A 20,175-nucleotide genomic window follows, 5' to 3' on the forward strand; every position below is an offset into this window, starting at 1 on the left:
CTTCTTCCTTTCCCCCTTTCCAAATGACCACAGTGATGCTTTTGCTTTTTACTACTTAAGCATGGGTACAGGTGCACAAGCACAGAGACACACACAGACACAGATACACACAACACGAGCCTGGCTTACAACTGCTTTAGGATGCTTAATAACTTAACTGAAAAATAATATGCTTTCTACTCTCCAATCCATGGATGTAGCAAAGTCGGACAAAACTGAGTCCTGTATAAATCCATGGAATAGGGTTTTTTTTTTTTGGATATTATACTTTGTTGTTGATATTTTTCAAGTAAGCAGAAAAGGAAAAAAATGAAGGAACCTTGTTATTAAAGGTTGGTTGGTTCTTGGGCAAAGATTTATCAGATTTCTAAGTAAAACGAAGAACCATTTTTACAGTTTTCTCAGTGCAAAAAATAAGAAAGATAATGATCTTGTTAATCTTATAATCAAAAAGTACTTGTGATGGATTGCATGCTTTTTATAAGTGATAGTTCCATTTTGTGAACTAGAAATGGATTTTTTTTTTCTTCAAAGAATGAAAATGTCAAAGTGGGTGGCTCTGTCTTGTTTTCCTGCCTTTTTGTAAAGATTAATCATCCTGATGAGAAATGTTGTGACTTAAGGCTATAGGGTCAAATGTTCAGTTTATTTCCAGAAATTTTTGTGATGAGAATTGCAAGATGCTCTCTTGCAGTAAAGAATTAGTATTTGTAGAAAGTGGGCACTTTGCTTTTGTGCAGTAACAATAGTGACACAAATATATTTATTGAACAGTTTTTTGATCATTTAAAAACACATAAAATGATTAGGACTTGCATATAACAGAAGCAGTAAGCTTGGTTTTCTTTAGGTTTTTACAAAGTTATGAGTAGTAATTGTTGCTTCAGCTTGTGTAATAAAGAAATAGAATGAAATTGACATGCCTTTGATATCCTTCCTAGTCTTGATATTATTTTGAAATCAAGGTAATATGTTATTGGATCTGGGGGTACAGCTTAGGCTAAATGATGGGCTATATTTCACACTCAGAATTAGGATTTTTTTTAATCATTGACATTGAATACTTTGAAATCATTAATTGTATATTAAATGAATAGGCAGTAAACTAGATTTAGATGATAGTAGATGTGCTGATTTTGTTTATTATGAGTGAATCCATTAATTTCATGATGCCAACCAAGTAAAATATATTTCTTGCATTAATGGAAAAACACTGCCAAGTTCCATTGTTTTACATAGTTCCCTTCTCAAATGACAACTCTAGAGGCAAAGATCCCAGCGAAACTATGGGGCACATTGTTTACACAAATAGTTTGTTATCCATGTTGTCACTCTGTTTCTGCTCTTGGAAATAACAGTGCATTATGGACTTCTAATTTAGTGTCACAAGACATTAGACATTCTCTCAGATCTCCTTCCAGAAAGGATTGGTGGTTTACTGAGGGTCTTCTAGGCATATTTCCTTCTGCTTTCTTATTAGTACTTCTACCAGTAGAAGTGTGAAAATGTCCAGTTGTTAATTCCCTTCATCTTGATCCTCCTCTTCAAAAGCGGAATTAATTTTAATATAGAAACAGTACACTAATAACTATATGTTTCAGGAGTTTGTTAAAATTTAATGATCAATGATCATTTAAAACTGGAATGATTTCATATAGACATTTTTTTGGTGCAAATAACTCTGTGAAGTAATTAAGGAAAATATTATTAACTCTGTTTTTTTTTTTCATATGGAAATATGCTTAGAGATGTTCATGACTTGACCTGTAAGTAGCAGGGCAAAGCAGAACCTAAAATTAAGTATTCTAATTCTGAATCCAGAATGCTTTCTGGTCCAGTACCATACATCTTAAAATAAAAAACAAAATTGTTCCCATGAAAATAAACCAAACAGGACATGAAGTCAGTTGGCTAATGTATATGGTTTTGGACTTTATGAAACAACATTAAATGGTAATTCATCAGATCAGTGTATCAAACTCGTCCTATAGGTTACCTCTTTTAAAATAAGCCCTATTATAAGCCTTAAATGGACTTTGTGCTGTTGGATCCCAAATGGCAAGTTCCAGCAGTGAGTGTCTTGTCATTTGTATGCACTTCCATTTGCATTGCCAATTCCATTTTGCTTTATTGTAAGCCTTGAAAATGTGTTTTCCCAGGCATACATTTTCTCCTGCTTATAAAAGTAAGAGCAATCATTATTTTTAGCAAGGAGAAATACTGGTGCACCTGGGTGGCTCAGTCCATTGAGTGTCTGACTCTTGATTTTGGCTCAGATCATAATCTTGAGGTTGTGGGATCAAGCCCCATGTTGGGCTCTGTGCTGAGAGTGAAGCCTGCTTAAGATTCTCCCTCTCCCTCTCCCTCTCCCTCTCCCTCTCCCTCTCCCTTTCCATGTCTCTGCCTCTCTCTCTGTCTCTCTCTCTGCCCCTCCCCCGCTTGCATGTGCATGCTCTCTCTCCCAAAATAAATAAACATTTTTTAAAAATATATACTGAAAAGTCTAAAAAAATTAATTATCTATAATACCCCAAGATAAACACTGTTGTGTTTTAGTATATCTAGTAATAGTAAGCAGCACTTTATATATACCATATACCTATATGTGTATATATAATAAAATATGAAACATTTTTCTGAATTCAGTTTGTATTGAATATATCTTTTTCTGTTGACTATTCTGTTGTGAAGACCTTTATTAAATAGGTAGATGTGAGTTTTGTGTCTTATGATAGTTAATGTGGATGTACCTTTTTTTTTTTTAAATTGTTTCCTAGTGGGAACCTTAAGGTTATTTTTATTGTTGTGACTGAGAGGTAAAGATAATCTTTGATGACATGTTTTATTACTTTCTCAAAACTGATTCCTAGAAGTAGAATTAGAGCTCCAAAGACCCTTGGTAAATATTGCCAGGTTGCTTTTCAGCAGCTGGTTTTATCACATTTTGGTCATCATTGCTGATGCTAATATTTTCATTTGATAGATAAAAATACTCTTTCATGGTATTTTAATTTGCATGCTTTCCCTATTTGGTAGTTTAACACTTTTTGATGTGTTCATTGTTGATATTCTAGTAGAATTCATTTTAAAGGTACTTACAGGGACTCCTGGGTGGCTCAGTCTGTTGAGTCTCTGACTTCAGCTCAGGTCATGATCTCACGGTTCGTGGGTTCGAGCCCCGCATTGGGCTCTGTGCTGACAGCTCAGAGCCTGGAGCCTGCTTCGATTATGTGTCTGCTTCTCTCTTCCCCTCGCCTGCGTTCTCTCTCTCTCTCTCTCTCTCTCTCTCTCTCTCTCTCTCTCAAAAATAAATACACATTTTTAAAAAATTAAATAAACAAACAAACAAACATACTTACAAGGTTAAGGAAATACAGAGTTTTTCAAACCAAATTTGCTGTAAGTCATTAACTCTTGAGACCTTTGAGAACAGACGACCAGAACTATATGGTTAATAAACTTTTAGCACATAATTGTGGTAGCTGTAATTACATAATTCCAAAGAATTTTTTTTCTTACATAAAATGCTATTTTAACCTGTTCCAGTCTTTAAAAAGTGAACTTCTAATTTAGAGTTTGTATAGTTGCAGATTTTTGACTGACTTGGGACTGTAGTCATTAAACAAGTTGGGCATTAAATTCTTTTTTTTTTTTTGGCATTAAATTCTTGAATGATGTTTTATTTTATGCACCTAAATCTCTTTCAGAAATTCTGACATGGTGGGTGGGGAGAGGGCAGCTTCTTTTGTTCACATGTCTAGAAAGATCCTTTACATACAGCAATCAGTTTTAAAGATTTTTGTATCACTTGAACCATACATACCATATTTTATATATTTGATTATTTTTTAGCTTAATTTTATTTATTTATTTATTTATTTATTTTTTTCAACGTTTATTTATTTTTGGGACAGAGAGAGACAGAGCCGAACGGGGGAGGGGCAGAGAGAGAGGGAGACACAGAATCGGAAACAGGCTCCAGGCTCTGAGCCATCAGCCCAGAGCCTGACGCGGGGCTCAAACTCACGGACCGCGAGATCGTGGCCTGGCTGAAGTTGGACGCTTAACCGACTGCGCCACCCAGGCGCCCCTAGCTTAATTTTATATAATTCTCAAGTTTCATTGAAGCCATTTGAATTCAGCATATTTTGTGAATGACTATAGTTTTGTGTCCTCATTATATTATCTCTTTATATTTTATTTCTCTCATTTCTTCTCCTGCTAAGTTTTGTTTAGAGGCTATTTTTATATAATAAGTTAGTTGTAAATTAATAGGTTAGAGACAGGAATTATAAGTTGATCAGATGTGTCCCTGTCTACTACATACAAAAGGTGATTTTTGACCTTATTTAACTGCCTCAAGTTCTTTTATAAATGGTAAGGGAAAAATGAAACAGACATAAAGAGATAATAGTAATGACACAAGAACCTCGTAATTTATAAAGTAAAATATTGCTTCCCCAATACAGAAAGTAAATCAGAAAAGCTTTTCCAAAGCAAGGAAGGATATTAGATTTCACATAGAAGTAGTTGCTTTGGAGATGAGAGAAAGACTAAGTCTCTTTGGAAAGTTGGCAATAAGTAAGACCGTTGGTCATCAGTTGGATAGGGTGTGGGGTCCTAAATCAAAAACCTTGAACCTGAGCAGGTACAATTCAACAACCTAAACAGTTATCTTTCATTATTCCTGTACTGTTTCTGTTCTCTTGGCTTGTGCTTGTTTCCTCTTCACACTCTGTACCTTTTCCTTAGAGCTCATTTATTCCCACCACTTCATTTATCATTGATGCCCATGAGTCCCAAATGTATATCTTTTTTTATTTTATTTTTTAAAATTTACATCCAAATTAGCATATAGTGCAACAATGATTTCAGGAGTAGATTCCTTAACCATTTAGCCCATCCCCCCTCCCACAACCCCTCCAGTAACCCTCAGTTTGTTTTCCATATTTATGAGTCTCTTCTGTTTTGTCTCCCTCCCTGTGTTCATATTATTTTTGTTTCCCTTCCCTTATGTTCATCTGTTTTGTCTCTTAAAGTCCTCATATGAGTGAAGTCATATGATTTTTTTAGTCTTTCTCTGACTAATTTCGCTTAGCATAATACCCTCCAGTTCCATCCATATAATTGCAAGTAAAATTTCATTCATTTTGATTGCTGAGTAATACTCCATTGTATATATATACCACATCTTCTTTATCCATTCATCCATCGATGGACATTTGGGCTCTTTCCATACTTTGGCTATTGTTGATAGTGCTGCTATAAACATGGGGGTGCATGCGTCCCTTCAAAACAGCACACCTGTATCCCGTAGATAAATGCCTACTAGTGCAATTGCTGGGTCATAGGGTAGTTCTATTTTTAGTTTTTTGAGGAACCTCCATACTGTTTTCCAGAGTGGCTACACCAGCTTGCATTCCTACCCAATCTATATCTTTAGCTTGCATTTCATTCCTAGGCTGCAGATCTGTTTCCTGTCAGACATCATCACTAAAGTTGCCACTGCGATTTCAGATCAACTTACCCAAACCAAAAACTTATTCCTCTTTCTTCCTCCAGACCAGCTTTTCTTTATGTGTTTTCTGCCTTAGTAGTCATTGAGTCAGCAAGCCAGAGTCTTGGGAATTGTTCTGGACTCAACCATCATCCAAATCTGTCTCTACCTCCCTCATTTGTTCTTCTGTCCACAACCAGCTCTTTTTCATCATCTGGTCATTGTGCTGTTGCGGAAAGCTACCTTCTAAGTGCTTTGCTTATGCTCTAAATTTCACTCTTTAACTCATTATCTATGGACTTTCTTGGATGGGTTTTCAGAAATACAGATCTGATTATATTGTTCTTCATCCTTGCCTTATGTTCATCTCCTCATTGACTGAGGAGTAAAACATAAACTCCTTAGGCTGCTGTTCCTATTGTTTTAATCTGGCCCCTCTTACCTCTTTCTCTCATGCCATTCATCTCCTGTATTCCAGTACCTAAAATCTAGCACAATACCCAATTTCCAAATTGGGAGGGGTGGACAGCAGTTAGTTTCTACTCTGGGAATTAATTTTCTCTTTGTTAGAGATTTCTAGCCACTCATCTTTCCTTGAGCATTTCATATTATTTTTTTCGGCTCACTCATTCCTTCAACTAACATTCATTCAACATCAGCTTTTACCAGGTTCTATTTTAAGAATATATACCTATAGCCTGTATTGTTCTGTTGGTCTGGAATGTCTTTTCCTCAACCACAACTAGACAAAATCTTGATCATCCTTCAAAACCTGTCTCAGATACAGGTGTTCCATCCTGTGGAAAGACTACTTATGCATTCTCCCAAACTGCCAAATGGATCAAATCCTCTTCTTTATTCTTATGATGCTTTGTTTGTAACCCTAGAATAACATTTTAACACATTACATTACTATTAGGTTAACGTTGGTGTACTTCCTTAATAGATTTAATTTTTTTCATATATTTTTTATATTGCATATTTTATGTGTACAAAAGACTGGATCTTTTGTAGGTGTGAGATATAAGAAAAATAAAATGGGGGCTCCTGGGTGGCTCAGTCGGTTAAACGTCCAACTGCTGCTCAGGTCATGATCTCGTGGTTTGTGAGTTCAAGCCCCGCGTCGGGCTCTGTGCTGACAGCTCAGAGCCTGGAGCCTGTTTCGGATTCTGTGTCTCCCTCTCTCTCTCTGACCCTCCCCCTTTCATGCTCTGTCTCTGTCTGTCTCAAAAATAAATAAAACGTTAAAAAAATTTTAAAAGGGGCGCCTGGGTGGCGCAGTCGGTTAAGCACCCGACTTCAGCCAGGTCACGATCTCGCCGTCCGTGAGTTCGAGCCCCGCGTCGGGCTCTGGGCTGACGGCTCAGAGCCTGGAGCCTGTTTCCGATTCTGTGTCTCCCTCTCTCTCTCTGCCCCTCCCCCGTTCATGCTCTGTCTCTCTCTGTCCCAAAAATAAATAAACATTGAAAAAAAAAATTTAAAAAAAAAAATTTAAAAAAAGAAAAATAAAATGAACAAGTGCATCCATCGCCGAGATGAAAAATGGAACATATTCTCAGGACCCTTCATGCTTTGCATATATGCATCATCCTGTCTCCCTTATGGACAGTCACTTTTGCATTTGTGGTTTCTAAACAATACCTTGTTTAATGTTACCTGTTTCTGACTTTTAAATAGCATAAATGGGATTGTATGGTATCTATTTTTCAATGAGTTGCTTTTTCTACTCTATTATTTTTGTGATTTATCCATGTTGCTATATGTAGCTTATGCTAATTTGTAAAATAAAGAGTATATCCCTTTTTTCTTCCTCTGAGTTTATGTAACATTGGAATTATTTGTTCTTTGAATATTTACAAGAACTCTGTGGTAAAGCCTTTGTGAGATGGTTTTTAATGACTGGTTCAATTTCTTCAGTGGTTAAAAAAAACATTCGAATTTTCTGTTTCTTCTTGTTAGTTGTGGTGACCTATGTTGTTTTGTTTTGTTTTGGACTTTGTCCATTTTGCCTAAATTTCTAAATTTATTGACATAAAACTATTTTATGATTATTTCATCTTATTTCAATTTTAGCTGCACCTAAGACTGTGACCCTTTTTAGACTTAGTATTTTCAGTCTTTTTACTTTATTAGAGTCTTCTCAAGAACCAAATTTTAGCTTTACTAATCTCTCTTTATGTCCTTGTTTTCTGTCACAGTAACTTGAGCCCTTAGCTTGTTTTATTTATGTAGCTCATTGATTCCAAACTGTTCTACCTTTTAATATAAACATTCCAGACTATCACTTTAGCTGTTTGCCACGTATTAACATAAGATATTTTAGTTGTTCTGTCATATCTTCTAATTTTGAGGCTTTCTTTGACCCACATATATAGAAGCATGATTTTAAATTTCCAAAAAATTTTGGTGGTGGGGGTGGGGGGAGTAGGCAGCAATTAGTTTCCATAATGGGAAATAGTTTTCTCTTTGTTAGAGATTTCTAACTTAATCATGCTGAGTTCAGAGAATGTCATGTTGTTAACTTTATTGAAACTTGAGTTTTCTTAAATATTCTCCCTTGCTTGAAGAGATTATATCTTTCAGTTTTGAATACCACATTCATATATGTCTATTAGATAAAGTTTGTGAATTATGTTGTTCTGTCTTCTGTATTCATTCCTTTTGTGTGTTTTGGTCTATAATTTGTCATTTACTTAGAGAGATATATTAAAGTCTTTCTTTAGCTACTTTCTAGATTTTTTTAAATTTTATCTCTAATAGTTCATAGTTCCACTATTATGTGTCTCTTGATATGTTTTGTTTGTCTTTTTTCCTTTGTCTCTGATACTTTTAATTAGTTCTGGAAATTTGTCAGCTGTTACCTCTTTTAATATTTATTCTTTCCTATTCACTCTTTTCTGTCCTTCAAGATCTCCTATTAGATATATGTTAGACCTTCTCACTCTGTTCTCCATGTCTCTTACATTATTCTTTCATTCCCCCTGCCCCCATCTTTAATTCTCTGTAATGATTAGGAATAATTGCTTCAGCTTTCTCTTCTCATTGACTTTTTCTTCATTTGTATATAATCTTGTTGAAATTTGCTGTCTATTCACATTTTATTTCAGTTGTTTTCATTTCCAGAAATTCTTTGGAAGTTATTAAGTAAAGGAAAATGATTAACTTACTCTAGAATGGTTTGATATCAAACATCAGTGTAGGAGGTAGTAGCAGTAAAGTTATTTCCCATGCCCCTTAGATCGTTCTTTGTAGGTGACCAAATAAAATAGTCTATTGTCAAGTAAAAGACTATCCTATTAAGGAGAAGAAGATTGGAGCATTTAAGTGAAGCCTCAACAATGGGATGTAAGACGGTTAACTTGATTATAAAAAAATTCACGGAAAAATTAGTTTTAGGAATGATGAAGATAAGTAGTAAGTCACCAGGTTAGAATCACAATGAAATGTGAAGGAAGCAAGGAACGATAGCTCTTCCTGAGTCCTAGAGACATCATCTGTTCTTCTATTTCAGGGTGACAGTATATCCTGTTTTATCTTGGTTCTTTTTTCAAATTTGTTTTCATAGTGCCGCCTCAACCAGAGATTAAGTGTTTATTTTTAAGAAGCAGTTATTGGCATTTATTTTGTCCATATTTGACAATTATGGTTCAATAACATAAAGTAATGCCATTTTGCTATTTGTACAGCATCATCCATTTGTAAAAAATTTTTAAAGTATATTACTTTGACTGAACCTAGTCATCCAGATTCACTTGGATAGATGTTCTAATTATAGTTTGATAATTTTATTTCTTTAAAGATTGTTCAGGTCAATGTATCCTTTCTGTTGTCTTTGAAATGAAAATAACTTTTTAAAAATTATATTTTCTTTCTCAGAAACATACTTTTTAAGAAGCATTTTTAGCAAAAAATGTTTTTATTTTTATTTTTTATTTTATTACTATTATTGTTATTATTTTATATTTATTGCCAAGTTAGCTAATTTAGTTGCCAAGTAGTGTAGTCTTGGCTTCAGGAGTAGATTCCTATGATTCATCACTAACATACAACACCCAGTGCTTATTGCAACACACGCCCTCCTCAGTGCCCATCACCCATTTTCACCTCCTTTCCACTCCCACCAACCCTCAGTTTGCTCTCTATATTTAAGAGTCTCTTACGGTTTGCCTCCCTCTCTGTTTTTATCTTATTTTTCTTTCCCTTCCCCTATGTTCATCTGTTGTGTTTCTTAAATTCCACATGTGAGTGAAATCATATATTTGTCTTTCTGTGCCTGACTTATTTCATTTAGCATAACCTCCAGTTCCATCCATGTTGTTGCAAATGGCAAGATTTCATTCTTTTTCACAGCCGAGTAGGATTCCATTGTATATATATACCACACCTTCTTTATTCCTTCATCAGTTGATGGACATTTAGGCTCTTTCCATAATTTGACTATTGTCAACAGCCTGCTATAAACATTGGGGTGCAGGTGCCCTTCCGAATCAGCACTCCTGTATCCTTTGGCTAAATACCCAGTAGTGCAATTGCTCAGTCATGGGGTAATTTGATTTTTAATTTTTGGAGGAACCTCCACACTGTTTTCCAGAATGGCTGTACCAGTTTGCATTCCCACCAGCAGTTCAAGAGGGTTCCCCTTTCTCTGCATCATTGCCAACACCTGTTGTTTCCTGAGTTGTTAATTTTAGCCACTCTGAAGATTGTGAGGTGGTATCTCAGTGTGGTTTTAATTTGTATTTCCCTGATGATGAGCAATGTTGAGCATCTTTTCATGTGTTTGTTTGCCAGTGGATGTCTTCTTTGGAAAAGTGTCTATTAATGTTTTGTGCCCATTTCTTCACTGGATTATTTGTTTTCCAGATGTTAAGTTTAATAAGTTCTTTATAGATTTTGGATATTAACTGTTTATCCGATATGTCATTTGCTAAATATCTTCTCCCATTCCATCATTGCCTTTTAGTTTTGTTGATTGTTTCCTTTGCTTTGCAGAAGTTTTTATCTTGATGAGATCCCAATAGTTCATTTTTGCTTTTATTTCCCTTGCCTTTGGAGACATGTCAATTAAGAAGTTGCTCTGGCTGAGATCAAAGAGGTTGCTGCCTGTTTTCTCCTGTAGGATTTTGATGATTTCCTGTCTCACATCTAAGTCTTTCATCCATTTTGAGTTTATTTTTGTGTATGGTGTAAGAAAGTGGTCCAGTTTCATTTTTCTGCACGATGCTATCCAGTTCTCCCAGCACCATTTGCTCAAAAGACTGTCTTTTTTCCTTTGAATACTCTTTTCTGCTTTGTCAGAGATTAGTTGGCCATAAAGTTGTGGGTCCATTTCTGGGTTCTCTATTCTATTCCATTGGTCTGTGTGTGTACCATACTGTCTGGATGATTACAGCTTTCTAAACAGGTTAAAGTCTGGGATTGTGATGCCTCCTGCTCTGGTTTTCCTTTTCCAACATTTCTTTGACTATTCAGGGTCTTTTGTGGTACCATACAAATTTTAGGATTGCTTATTCTAGCTCTGTGAAGAATGCTGGTGCTATTTTGATTGGATTACATTGAATATGTAGATTGCTTTGGGTAGTATTGACATTTAAAAACTTTTTTTTTTAATGTTTATTTTTGACAGAGAGAGAGAGACAGAGAGCATGAGCGGGGGAGGGGCAGAGAGAGAGGGAGACGCAGATTACAAAGCAGGCTCCAGGCTCTGAGCTGTCAGCACACAGCCAGACGTGGGGCTCAAGCTCACAGACTGCAAGGTCATGACCTAGCCAAAGTCGGACGCTCAACCGACTGAGCCACCCAGGCGCCCCAGTATTGACACTTTAACAATATTTGTTCTTCCAGTCCATGAGCAGGGAATGTTTTTCCATTTCTTTGTGTCTTCAGTTTCTTTCGTAAGCATTCTATAGTTTTCAGCATACAGATACTTTACCTCCTTGGTTAGGTTTATTCCTATGTATTTTATGGTACAATTGTAAATGTAAATATTGTAAATGTAAATTGTAAATGTAAATATAAATATTTTTGGGGTGCAGTTGTAAATGGGATCAATTCCTTGATATTTCTTCTCATTGCTTCCTTATTGGTGTAAAGAAATGTAACCAATTTCTGTACCTTGGTCTTGTATCCTGTGACTTTGCTGAATTCATGTATCAGCTCTAGCAGGTTTTTGGTGGAGTCTTTCAGGTTTTCCATGTAGAGTGTCGTGTCATCCATGAAGAGTGGAAGTTTGACTTCTTCTTTGACAATTTGGATGCCTTTTATTTTGTTTTATTGTCTGATTGCTGAGACTAGGACTTCCAACACTATGTTGAACATCAGTGGTGAGAGTGGACATCCCTGTCATGTTGCTGATCTCAAGTTGGGGGAAGCTGTCAGTTTTTTTTTTCCATTGAAGATGATATTAGCTATGGACCTTTCATATGTGGCTTTTATGTTGTTAAGGTATGTTCCTTCTATCCCTACTTTCTTGAGGGTTTTTATTTAAAAAGGATGCTATATTTGTGAAATGCTTTTTCTGAATCTACTGACAGGATCATATGGTTCCTATCCTTTCTTATATTAATGTGATGTATCACATTGTTTGATTGCAACAAATCCAATTCATCCCTGCATCCCAGGAATGAATCCCACTTGATCATGGTGAATAATTCTTTTAATATGCTGTTGAATTCAATTTGCTCGTATCTTGTTGAGAATTTTTGCATCCAGGTTCATCAGGGTTATTGGCCTATAATTCTCCTTTTTAGTGGGGTCTTTATCTGGTTTGGGATCAAGGTGATGCTAGTCTCATAGTATGAGTCTGGAAGTTTTCCTTCCATTTCTATTTTTTGAAACAGTTTGAGGAGAATAGGTATTAACTGTGCTTTAAATGTCTGGTAGAATTCCCCTGGGAAGCCATCTGGCCCAGAACTCTTATTTGTTGTGAGATTTTTGATAACCAATTCAACTTCCTTGTTAGTTATGGGTCTGTTCAAATTTTCTATTTCTTCCCGCTTGAGTTTTGTTAGTATGTGATTGTCTAGGAATTTGTTCATTTCCGGTTTGTTGGCATATAATTTTTCACAGTATTTGTATTTCTGTGGTGTTGGTTGTGGTCTCTCCTCTTTCATTCATGATTTTATCTATTTGGATCCTCTCTTCTTTTTGAGAAGTTGGCTAGGGGGTTACCAATTTTGTTTATTCTTTCAAAAAACCAGCTCTTAGATTCATTGATCTGTTTTACTGGTTTTTTTGGATTCTATGTTTATTTCTGCTCTAATCTTTATTATTTCTCTTTTATGATGGCTTTGGTCTTTCTTTGATGCTTCCTTTGTAGCTCCTTTAGCTGTGATTAGGTTGTGTATTTGTGACCTTTCTTGCTTCTTGAGATAGGCCTGAATTTCAATATATTTTCCTCTTAGTACTGCCTTTGCTGCATCCCAGAGAGTTTGGACTGTTGTGTTTTCATTTTCATTTGCTAACATATAATTTTTAATTTCTTCTTTAATTTCCTGGTTGATCCATTCATTCTTTACTAGCATGTTCCTTAACCTCCATGTATTTTGGAGCTGTCTAAATTTTTTGTGGTTGATTTCAAGTTTCATAGAGTTGTGATCTGAAAATATGCATGTATGATCTCAATTCTTTTATACTTGTTGAGGGCTGTTTTGTGACCTAGTATGTGATCTGTTTTGGAGAATGCTCCATGTGTACTCGAGAATGTATAGTTTGATGCTTTGGGGTGAAAAGTTCTGAATATATTTGTTAAGTCCATCTTGTTCAATGTGCCATTCAAAGCCATTGTTTCCTTGTTGATTTTCTGCCTAGATGATCTCTCTTGGAAGTGGACTATTAAAGTCCCCTACAATCACGGTATTATTATCTATACATTTATTTATGCTTGTGATTAATTGATTTATATATTTGGGTGTTTCCACATTGGGGGCATGAATATTTACAATTGTTAGCTCTTCTTGAAGGATAGACCCCTTAATTTTGATAAAATGCCCTTCGTCTCTTGTTACAGTCTTTGTTTCAAAATCTAGTTTGTCTGATACAAGTATGGCTACTCTGGCTTTCTTTTGACATTCAGTGGCACGATAGATGGTTCTCCATCCCTTCACTTTCAGTCTTCAGGTGTCTTTATGGCTAAAATGAGTGTCTTGCAGGCAGCACATAGATGGATCTTGTTTTTTATCCATTCTTCTGATACCCTATGTCTTTTGATTGGGGCATTTAGTCCATTTACGTTCAGAGTGATTATTGAAAGATATGGATTTAGTGTCATTGTGTTATCTGTAGATTTCCTGTTTGTGGTGATGTTTCTTGTCCTTTGTAGTCTTTGCTGCTTTCCACTCACAAAGTCCCCCTTAGGATCTCCTGCAGGGCTTGTTAAGTGGTCATGAACTCCTTTAGCTTTGGTTTGTCTAGGAAAGCCTGTATCTCTCCTTCTATTCTGAAAGACAGCCGTGCTGGATAAAGGATTCTTGGCTGCATCTTTTTCCTATTTAGCACATTGATGATTTCCTACCGTTCCCTTTTGACCTGCCAAGTTTCAGTAGACAGGTCTGCTACTGCCCTTATGTGTCTACTCTTGTAGGTTAAGGCCTGTTTGTCCCTAGCTGCTTTCAGAATTCTCTCTTTATCTTTGTATTTTGTTAGTTTCATTATAATATGTCATGGTGTTGACCTGTTTCTGTTGATCTTGAAGAGAATTGTTTGTGCCTCTTGGACTTGGATGCCTGTGTCCTACCCCGGATAAGGGAAGCTATAATTTGTTCAAATAAACCTTCTGCTCCTTTCTCTCTCTTCTTCTTCTTCTGGAACTCCTATGATGTGGATATTGTTTTGTTTCATGGAATCACTTAGTTCTCTAAGTCTCTCCTGGTGATTTAGTAATATCATTTCCCTCTTTCTTTCAGCTTCATAATTTTCTACAATTTCATCTTCTATTTCACCTATTCTCTTCTCTGATTCTTCCATCCTCACTGTGACTGTATCTAGTTTATTTTCCATCCATTTATAGCATTTCTTAATTGATCATTACTATTTCTTAGGTCTTTTATCTCTACAGCAATAGATTGTCTGCTGTCTTTTATGACTGTTACCCTAAATTCTTATTCAGATATATTGTTTATATCTCTTTTGAGCAATTCTCTGCCTGTCATTTCTTCTTGGATTTTCTTTTGAGAATTCTTCCATTTTGTGATTTTGGCTAGGTTTCTGTCTTTTACGTGTTTTAGTAGATTGTTAATGTGTCCTGTGCCTGCTAGTACTATTATATTAAAAAGGAGTCGTACACTGACCAGGGCCTGGAACTTCAAGAAGTGTTTTTGGAGTGTGTTCTGGGCACTCTTGTGTATTTGGCTGCTCTTTCCCAATGGTCAGTCCTCTGCAAAGCTTCTCCTTGCTCATAGTGGTGGATTGTTTGGACCTTTCACTAGGTGCACTTTGAGTTGTTCATTGAAATAACCCTGGAAAAAAAGGAAAGCAGGGGTGGAACCTGATCCCATACAAAGAGAAAAATGCAAGGAGTGAAAAAAAAAAGACCAAGCAGAGAATCAAAGAAGCTATAAGCTTAATCCAGAGAAAGAGAGGAAAATAAAGGGAGGAGTTACAGGAAAGGTGTAAAAAGAATAAAGTAAAGTTGCCTGATTAAACAAACAGATAAATAAATAAATGTGTGTGTGTATGTATATGTATGTGTGTGTATATATATATATATACATATATATATGTATATACATATATATGTACATATATATGTATATATATATATATAAACATATATACAGAATTGACCAAAACTACAGGAAAGGTGTAAAAAAAATAAAGTAGAATTGCCTGAGTAAACAAACAGAACAGATAGATAAATAAATAAATAAATAAATAAATGTGTGTGTGTGTATATATATACATATATATATATAAACATATATACAGAATTGACCAAAACTCAAATCAGAAACTATGAGCCTGATTCCAAAGGAGAACAAGAAGAGGGTAGAAAGAAAAAGAAAAGAGAAGCAAAGAAAAGCAAAGGGTGGGGAAAAGAAACCAGGCTAACATAGAAAACCACAGGACAGTTGTCTGTTGGTGCCTGGGACCAGTGGCTGTGCTGGTCTGGAGGACAGACTGTCTGGTTTGCTGAGTGTCAGTCTCCCTCCAGTAGATAAGCAGTTGTCAGGCATGGAGGGGCAGTGTTGGGTGTAAGCAGGTCCCACCTCCACTGGGGGTCCCTGAAGCCCCACCATCTTTGTGATGGGGAGAGAAATGGCAACACCGCAGTCTCTCCTCCACAGACCAGGTATCTCGAAGCATGCTGTTCAAGCAGCCCTCAGAGAGTAGCAGACAGTAAGCCCATGCCTCCTAAGCATTTGGCTGGGATGCAAAACCTGATGTCTTAAGGAGCCCTGCAGGTGGATTCTGTTCTGGTGTAGCGCCACTTAACTCAGCCGATAAAGGGCCTTTGACTGGGGCCTGCAGGGTCTTTCATCCTTGGGGAGGCTGTAAAGCCTCTTTCCACAGTACTGGAGGAAAGGGACTGGTGTCTCCCAGTGCTCACCTGAGATTGCTACTGCACCCCGGGGTGGCTCTCCTCTCCCCAGATATGCACACACAGCCGATGAAAGTGGGCACTTTTGAAAACTCCAGTGTTCAGCTCCTGAATCTATTTGCAAAATAGAAACTGGCACTCTCTGTATTTCTCCTTCTCCAGTCCATGATCCAGAGAGGTTTTTCTCTTGTATGAGCAATATACTATAATTCCACAACCTTTCTCTCCTTTTTGTCTTTCCACAGAAAGGTTTCCCTCCCCTGTATGCCTACACTGCCATTTTATCTCCCTCAATTCACATACATGCACCTCTGTCCTGCCACGCTGTTTTCCTTCACCTGTGGAGATTTTTCCGTCACTCTGCAGATTGATTTTCTGGGTGTTCCAAGTGACCTGACCTCAATACAGCTGCATTTGAGGGGCAAGGGAAATCCCAGTCCCCCTACTTCTCCACCATCTTAATCAGCAAAAAGTTTTTAAAATAGTAAATTAGAAAATTTAAATTAGAAACATTAAAATTAATGATTTTTTAAAACTATTTTGAGTAAGTTGAAGACAACTATATAGAAATTGAGGAAATGAGAGACATGCTTCGGTGTTTGTTTTCCAGCACCTGTCTGATGTGCACACAGCACAGGTCAGGCTGTATGCTCTAAGAATATCTTTTGATGTGCATATTGCTGCTTAAGAGGATGTAATGGTAGATTGTCCCAGGTATTATTTGCCCCTGCATCAGAAATGCTACCCTCCTGGTGTATTCTATATTTCTATAAGTTATTACCAACTCTTTGAAGTACTTTATTTTTTTTTTTTTTTAATTTTTTTTTTTTTTAACGTTTATTTATTTTTGGGACAGAGAGAGACAGAGCATGAACGGGGGAGGGGCAGAGAGAGAGGGAGACACAGAATCCGAAACAGGCTCCAGGCTCTGAGCCATCAGCCCAGAGCCCGACGCGGGGCTCGAACTCACGGACCGCGAGATCGTGACCTGGCTGAAGTCGGACGCTTAACCGACTGCGCCACCCAGGCGCCCCTGAAGTACTTTAAAAGGTGCTCCCCAGTTCTAATTTGTTAAGAATTTAGTGAGTACATCTATTGCTGGTTGCATAATTACTGAATTAGTACCCTTTTTTTCTTAAGAAAGCTTTTCTCAGTGCCCTTAGAAGTGCCTCATAAGTACTCCCTCTCTGCCTTAATAGCCATATTCTTTTAATGTTTTATCAACGTTTTCTTGCCTTTCTTCCCTATTAGACTGTGATTTCTGTAATAGAATTTTTTTTCATTTAACTTTCATTCATCACTATTAGATAGTACCTAAATTATGGGAAGACCTTATCCTTGCAAAGTAGGGTCAAGAAAACTCAGTTAACATCTTTGTTCATCAGCTGGTATGAACAGGGCTTAAGTGAAAATTGAGCATGTTGAAATTAATTAACTAATAATAATAATAATAGCTGAGAACATTTATGATGTACTTTAAATGTGCTACATAAGTTTCATAAATTATCTTTTTCAATTCTCACAAAATTTATTTGGTACTCTTGACCTCAGTTCTGCTTTGTTAGACGTTAATATTGGCACTCCACTTTCTCTTTGTTTCATTATCTATCTGCCCTTTCATTTATTTTGAACCATTAAAAAAATTGAAGTATAGATTATATGTAGTAAAACACACAAAATTAAGTGTGCATTGATAGGTAACTTGTTTATCTATACCTTGTGTGTGTATATACACACACACATATAGATAGATAGATAGATAGATAGATAGATAGATAGATAGATAGATTTTCCTCATGCCCCATTCTAGTCAGTAGGCACCTTCTCACCACTGTTTTGATTTCTGTTAGCATATATTAGTTTTGCCTGTTCTTTAACTTCATGTAAAATGGAACCAGTTACTAATCTTTTATGTCTAGCTGCTTTGCTCCAGCTTAATAATTTTTTAGATCCATCCAAATTGTTGCATGTATAAGTAATTTCTTTTCTTTTCTTGCTAAGTTTGGATAACTCAGTTTTGTTTAATCATTCTCATTGTAACAGACAGGTTATTTCCAGTTTGAGGATTTTATGAATAAACTTGCTATGAACATTGCTGTGAAAGTCTTTTGTGGACATTTGTACTCTTTCATCTTAGATATAAACCTAGAAGTGGAATTGCTGGTCATGGGTTGAAATTCTGAAGTTTTCCAGACCGGGTGTGTCATTTAATTGCTCATTTTATAGCTGTGTATGAGTATTCCTTTTGCTCCATGTTGTTCTTACAAACACTTAATATTTTATCATTCTTTTTTTAATTTTAGCTAATTCTGTTGCTTTCTCTGATAAATAATATTATTAAGCACTTATTCTTATACATTTAGGTATTCTTATTCAGATACCTTCTTTTTGGAAGTGCTTCTTCAAATCATTTGCCTATAGTTTAATTGGATTGTTCACCTTTCTATGAGTGATTTTTAGAAATCTGCATGTAAATTCTTTGTCAGATATATATTTTTTTTCTATGGCTTGCTGTTTTGTTTTCACAATGCTATCTTCTGAGTAGAAATTTTTAGTTTTGATGAGGTCCAATTTATCATTTAGAACCCTGTCAAAAATCTTTACCTACTCAAGTGTACTGAATATTTTTTCCCAGAAGCTTTGTAGATTTAACTGTTATATTCAGGTGTGTGATCTATTCTGTTTCTTAATTTAATTTAATTTTAGAGAGCAAGAGAGGAGACCTGTGAGCAGAGGAGACAGGCAAAGAGAGAGAGAATCTTAAGCAAGCTCCATGCTTAGTGTGGAGCCTGATGCAGGCCTCTATCCCACAACCCTGGGATCGTGACCTGAGCTGAAATCAAGAGTCAGAAGCTCAACCGACTGAGCCACCCAGACGCCCCTGATCTATTTTTTTATTAAGTATTACAAGGTGTTAATATTATGTTATTATTTTATAGATATATATTAGAGTATTTCTTGAAAAAAAACAGTTTTGTTTCCTGATATTTTTACTATAGTGCATGGACTAGGATCTCTAGTACAATTTTGAATTAAATGGTGAGAAGGGACACTTATCAAGTCCATTTTTGTCATCTATTGAGAGAATTCCACTTCTTTATAACTTATTTGTAGATTGTAGTTGTAGTTGTAGTTGTCATACTTACTAACATAACACTATAATAACCCTTTAAAGAACCCACTTTTCGCATTGTTTTTTTTCCTCTAATAATAATCTTAAAAAAAATTTAATAGATATCTCTTCTTAATTTTTCCTTGTACTTTCTATGAATTTAATTTTCTTTTTCTTGCTGTCTGAGGGAGAAGATTAAAGCATTTATTTTAACCTTCTCTTCCTATGAAACTTTTTTTTTCTAATTAATGCATTTTTAGTTATAAAACCCACTGCTGTATCTCTGTCACATAGATTTTGATATGTTGTATTTTCGTTGTCATTCTAGATTGTTGTTAGTATTTCCTTTTTGGATGCCTCCTCTCTTTCAGGTATTAGCATTTGCATTTCACATGTCTGGAATATCTCTAATCATCTTGTAGGTTTATGTTTCTAACTATTAGAAAAAGAGAGATGAGGGAGGCTACAAGGGAACTCAAAGTTCATTGCCTGCCACTGTTATCCTCAATTGTTCATCCTTCTTAGTCTGATATATTTACTATTGTTAGATGTCAACCCTTTCTCAAGTGTATGGTGATATATATTCTTTGAATCTTTGCATGGCCAGAAACCTGTTTCTTAGACTCTGTTAAATGAATGACATCTTGGCTTAATATAGTATTCCATTCCTGTGGATATTATTCCAATGACTTTAAGTTCTAGTGTTGCATCTGAGAAATCTGATGTCAAACTGATTATTCTTTTTAAGTAATTTATTTTTTTGAGCTGGAAGCTTAAAAATTTTCTCTCTCTTTTTTAAATATTTAGAAATTAGGCACTTAAACATTTTTTGCAGTATCTCATATGTCTAGCCTGGAACCCAGCAAGCCTATTCAAATTGCAAAGTCAGTCTGTAGATCTAGATATTTTATTCTATTTGGTTTTTTTTTTTTAATTTAAATTTTAGTTATTTAAGATACAGTGCAATATTGGTTTCAGGAGTAGGATTCAGTGATTCATCACTTACATACAACACCCAGTGTTCATCAC

At 35.8% G+C, this 20,175-nt stretch overlaps 1 protein-coding gene across 1 annotated transcript in view; it reads left to right on the forward strand.

Annotated features, from left to right (window-relative positions):
• EXOC2 (exocyst complex component 2) overlaps window positions 1-20,175 on the forward strand; it is a 277,362-nt gene that overhangs the window by 173,268 nt on the left and 83,919 nt on the right. The window lies entirely within an intron of this gene.

This window comes from Herpailurus yagouaroundi, unplaced genomic scaffold (genome assembly GCF_014898765.1).
Source record: "Herpailurus yagouaroundi ecotype Mexico unplaced genomic scaffold, PumYag 250, whole genome shotgun sequence".
Taxonomy (NCBI): domain Eukaryota; kingdom Metazoa; phylum Chordata; class Mammalia; order Carnivora; family Felidae; genus Herpailurus; species Herpailurus yagouaroundi.